This window comes from Rhinopithecus bieti, unplaced genomic scaffold (genome assembly GCF_001698545.2).
Source record: "Rhinopithecus bieti isolate Rb0 unplaced genomic scaffold, ASM169854v2 scaffold_74639, whole genome shotgun sequence".
Taxonomy (NCBI): domain Eukaryota; kingdom Metazoa; phylum Chordata; class Mammalia; order Primates; family Cercopithecidae; genus Rhinopithecus; species Rhinopithecus bieti.
In genome coordinates, this window is record NW_016827765.1 from 211,650 (window position 1) to 217,777 (window position 6,128).

Genomic DNA, 6,128 nt, shown 5'->3' on the forward strand with positions numbered 1-6,128 from the left:
CAAAGTCTTTCTCTGTTGCCAGGCTGGAGTGCAGTGGCATGATCTCAATTCACTGAAACCTCCACCTCCAGGGTTCAAGTGATTCTCCTGCCTCAGCCTCCCAAGTAGCTGGGACTACAGATGCGTGCCACCATGCCTGGGTAAATTTGTATTTTTAGTAGAGGGGGGTTTCACCACGTTGGCCAAGATGATCTCGATCTCTTGAACTCGTGATTCACCCACCCTGATCTCCCAAAATGCTGGGATTACAGCTGTGAGCTACTGCACCTGGCAGTGATAATACGTTTAAGTAAAAGGATGCTAATTGAACCACTATGTATGAAACACTTCTACTCCAATGTCTTTCTGCCATTATAAATTATGTAAACATTTAAGGACTAGTAAAATAAATTGTGCACCTTTATATAATGAAATATTCTGCTGTTGTTAAAAACATAGAGGTAGATTTAAATGTGATAAAATAGTTAACATATTGTTAAAAAAAAAGCATATTCATTATACATTTTAACCCCTACTGTTATAAAAGAAATATACACCCATTCTTGCATAAATATAGGTATATTTTGTAGGAAAAACAACATATTTAAATGGTTATATAGAAAGAACAGCATTGTGGGGAGAGAGACTTTTACAGTATTATAATATACTTTTCAGTGCTGTTTTAATTTTTTTCTTATAATTTTACTAAGCTGCATTAGGTGTGTAGAAGAAACAAAGTTTAAAAGCAACATGATGGGGAAAAGAATCATTGATTTAGAGAATATCAGTTATCTATGGAGGAAATCTGAGTGTCAGAAGGAGTCTCAAAATCCTCTCATTTACATTTGTTATGGAGAATTATTTGAAATTAAAGGACTGATAATTATCCAGAAAAAGCAAATATGAAGCCACCATACCCAGGACACACAAAAACACACACATACACATACATGCACACACACACACACACACACACACACGCATCTCAAAATTGATGGCAGAGGTATCTATTGAATCCCAGTAGCCTTTTTCCACCTGTCCAAGTCCTAGCACAAGATCCTTCCTGTCAAGCATTCACATAAAGAAAGAGCTGCTTTATGCAGCACTGGTACAACCCCCGATTAGAAGATAAACACTGACCATGAGGTTTCTGAGGGACGTGTTTCTTTGGAAATACAAGATTAAACCAAGTCATTTTAAAATTAAATTTTTATGGCTAAAATTTATTTGGATGAAACAGATGATGAGAAAAAGATCCCAATTACTCAACAGATAATAATGCCCTCCTCTTGATGAGCTTTACTACAGACTTAGCCTAATGGTAATGAAATATTCATAAAGGTGTGTCCATCGGCGAGCTCTGCATCTTGATATCAGAGAGAGTCCTGGAGCCAGAAATCCTGGAATTTGATCTCTGTCTTTGTCTTTATTGCTTAGTCATGTCACTAAACCTCTCGAAGCCTCATCTCTGTTCTATGTATTGGAAACAATGATACATCCCCCAATGATTATTTCCAAACTTCCAACAGCTCACATGTAAAAAATTGCTTTAAATATTCCAAGTGTGTATTTATTTCTTTTTATTGACAGTTAGCTTTAGGAATCAAGAAATAAGCATCCAGATTAGAAAAGTCTGTATAAATTTTAATGTGGATATAAGATACTATATTCAAATAGCCAAACCATCATATCAGTTAGTGAAATCTTTTTATTAAATAATAAATCAATTGTTGCATCTACCACCTATTTGCTTTTAAAACTGAAGCTGAGGCCATTTAAAGTAAAAGACATATCAGTGATAAAATTGAAAAGCTAAGTCGAGACATTGGTGTAGAAAAAAAGACAATATATTTTAAAACCTGAAGTAAGGGAAGTGTGTTTGATGTGATAAAGTGGCATACATCTTAAATACAAATATTCGTAAATACTGGATTGAGAAAGTTCTGGATTTATTCCATTTAGTTTCTAAGAGCATGGGAAAATTGGCCAGCAAAAAGCATGAATTCAACATTCAACTTTGTATCTAGATGGTAAATAAAAATTTGCCCAAGTTAATTTGAATTCTCATACCACAAATTAAAGTATCCATTTGTATTGTGGGTCTAAGGAAAGTGAATGGTGAAATGTTCAGTATTAGAATTGGATTGACTCTGGATGGAGATGTCACATATTGGATGGTTAAAGTGTAGATTTGCTATGCTTAGATTTTCAGAACTACTCATCAATACAGCCATTAGCTGTGAGATGTGTTCAATGCAATTAATTATTAATAACAAAGAATCAAAGTTTGTGAATGACACACTTGTAATATAAGCTATCGCAGTGAAAAAAATCTGTATAATATTTTTATTATCATGCACTTGCATTCTCATATACCTTTCATGAGTAGAAAAAAATGTGAGAGAGTTTTAGCTAGAACATTGGAAATACCACATCAAAAAGTGTTACATAAGTAAATATTAAACTTGTAATTCAATAAAATGGAATAAAAATAAATTGAGCACTGCTCCTTTGACACATGATCTTGCTTGAATAAGAGTAACATGAGGCAGTCTGGACACCTAACAAGACTTTTTTTCAGACCCATTCTATGAGAGGGCGACTTGCCAGGTCTGCTTACTCTTGGTTCGTTTGATGTTCACTCAGTTCGGAAGACATGCATGCAAATAAATACGCCATTTCACATGAGGGGTATGGCCCTGAAAATGATACCACTGTCTTAGCCCTTTCAGATTTCTGTAACAAAATATTGTGAACTGGTGATTCTTAACCAATAGAAATATATTTCTTACAGTTCTGGAGGCTAGAGAGTTCGAGATGAAGGCACTGGCAGATTCAGTGTCTGGTGAGCGCGACCTTCTGGCTCATAAATGGCATCTTCTCATTGTGTCTTCACATGGTGGAGGAGGAAAGGCAGCTCTCCAGGTCCTTTTTTATAAGGGCACTAATCCCATTCATAAAGGTTCTCTTTATGATCTAATAACCTCCCAAAGGCACTACCTCCTAATACCATCACATTGGTGATTCAGTTTTCAATATGTGAATTGGTGGTCGGGCAGTGCACAAATATTTAGACAATTTTTGGGGGACATCAACCAACCCAGTTCTATAGGGTGTCATAATAGAATTGTCCCTAAAGTATTGCATTTTTCCCAGTCATAGATTCTCCCAGCTGTAGTTCATGTAACAGTTGGGAAATCTTTCCAGAGTGCAGCTATATGAACGAAGCACTTTCTAATGTCAGTACACGTCTACCAATTTTTTATTGCCTACTGTACTTTTCATCTGCATAATGAGCCATCTCTTGAAGGTATCACAAGTTTCCAAGAGATTGACATTTTTACAGATATAATGCTAATCTTGTGGTAGATTCAATATCATAACTTTTATCAAGTTTTATGAGCCAAAACTGCTCACCAGAACATAAGCAAATGGCAAAAGGAGAGGCCCAGAATAATGAACAAAACTCATTGCATTTAACTCAAAAATTTTTGAAAGCACTGATTGGCTGAGAATTTACAACGGTACTCACAAATCATTGCAGGGAGTGTTATAAGAAATACATAAGATGTAATGGATATATATGTGTGTAAATATACATATGTATATAGGCTACATATATAATTTTATATATAGATTATATATTTTATAGAGATATAAAGATTTTATATTACCATATAATTCATATACTTTTTTTCAGAAACAAACACCATTTGAATAAATCCATTTATATGTGGCCATATTAGCAAGTACTTATCCTCATTAATACCCAAAGAACTCCATGACCAGACAGAAGGATTAATTGAGTATGGTATTTTGGGATGAATTACATGTAAACAATGAACAGTTAATTCAAGCACAAAAAAAACTATACACCACAAACAATAAACAACAAGTAGATGATTTTAATCTTCCTCACCTAGATTTTGGAAAATCTTTAAGCATATGTATCTTAAAGAAGCATTCAAATAAGATTGTCTATGTCTTCTGCTTGAACTGTCCTGGTTTTTATTAAAATAATGCAAAGGGTGTAAGTAGAGAATATATGTGGGTATACTTTTTTCTAAGAAGGTTTTTAACAACTGTATCCATTTAGAACACCTATAGATATTATTACTATCTACATTTTGATTGACATTTACACATGGGTATCTAATGATCATCTTAACAGGCCACACAGCCACTTGCCAAAACCAAAATAAATTTGTTGACCCTCCCATATCCACACCTATTCCTCCTAGTATGTGATACCACCACACTCTCAAGTTGCTGAAACCAGACAAGGAGTCACACGTAATTTCTCTGCAATTTCTCTGTAATTTCTCACCAAGTCCTATGTACTCCTCCTTCAATATATCCTATCAGTATGCTCCCATTTTTCTACCACTGTAGGCCAAATCACCATCATCTCTTTCCTAGACTACTCTGGGTACTCCTACCTGGTCCTGCATTTTTCTATTATTGCCTTTCTGTGATCCATTCTCCATAGAGCAGCCCAGTGATCTATGAAGCATAAATCAAACTATGTCACTCCCTTGCCTAAAATCCAAAAATGGTCTTCCATCACAATTGAAACCACATCTAAATTTCTTATCATGGCTCATAAAGCACTGCAGAGATTGAATCCTGCTGACTTCTTTGCTCTTATCACAGAAGGCTTCCCCTCACTGCTTTTGGGTAACAACCATAAAGTTTGAGTTTTGGTACCACAAACGTTCTCATCCTTTCAGAAAAGACAAAATGCATCTACCTATCATTTTCCAACCTTACAAAATCTAAGGGGAGAAATTACCAATGAACTAAAGAACTACATAGCTATCTTTTTCCCTCTGATTCAAGTACTTTAAAAGCCCTTGTTTTTCCCTAGAGAATGCTCCCAGAACAATATTATGCTTTATGTGTCCTTTGAGTTTTGACCGCTCTAAGTAGAACAGTCAGATCTGTGTTGCTTTATCAAGCCTCTTTGTAAAAATGGCCTAGTTCTTTTATATACCCTGCTAGATTTTTTATATGTGTTTGTGAAAAGCAAAGGAAATATTACATCTAAATGTCAGAGTCTTGCTGCTACACTTTTGAATCACTGCCATTCAATGCACTATTTTAGTCATTTTGTGATAACTTAATTGCTTTAGCAACACTAGAAAGTTCACTTCTTAGTAGGTAACAACTTCTCCTATAATCCCAATCTTAGAAAAATAATTGTTTGATAGGACACAGCAGATATCTTACTGCCTTGAATCTACTATGTCTTTTAGGTTCCCAAGATTTGGAAAATTAAAAAAACAAAAAACAAAAAAAACCTTTAGTGATTTGGCCAAACTCAGACAAAAAAAAATTTTTTTAAATCCATATAGATCATGAAACTATTGCATACCCAATGCCTGTTAGCAAATGTTATTTTCATGCATTAAGTGTAAATGAATCAGAGACATATAAACTAAATCCCCTTAAAGAGCATATAAGTTTAAAATGGAAGGAGCGATGCCTTTTGGAAAATATGATTTCCAGCACAACCCAAACATTTTATAATAGCTTGGGCTGTTAAACAATGTGAAAGTACATTTGAATTCGTCCACTCCTCTGAACATTCAATATGAAAAAAGTCTCTCACTTTATAATCAGAAGAAAATTCTCAAAGGTCTCAGATTGGGCCTTTGATTTGATATTTCTAGTATGCAAATCACTAAATGTTATTTTAGAAGATTATGATAGAGAATGCCTGTTCATTTATTCTGAAAAGGTACTATACACACATATGTTAGCACCTTCCCAAAACAGAGACCAACCTTTAAAGGAGGTGAATAAACACACAGTATTATGAAACACTGAGGAGTGGAAAATTTTGCAGAGAAAATTAAGGGTAATTTGATAAACTACCAAATTTCAGAGTTTGGGAAACTGAATTTGAATTTGATGTAAGTTTAAATGTTGACTATACCTACCAGGCATAAATGTATCTAGCTGGCTTAGATCCCAAAATAGAAAAGATTGTCAGAAAGGACAAATTTGCCATACTTGTTTTGAAAACTAAACTGAAGTCTTCTCTTAAGGCCAAGCTTTCTAGAGTTCTCTGAAAGGCTTAGTAAATTTGCAATCCTGTAGTTCATGTGATTCTATTGAAATCCCCACTGGGGTAAGACTTGTGAGCT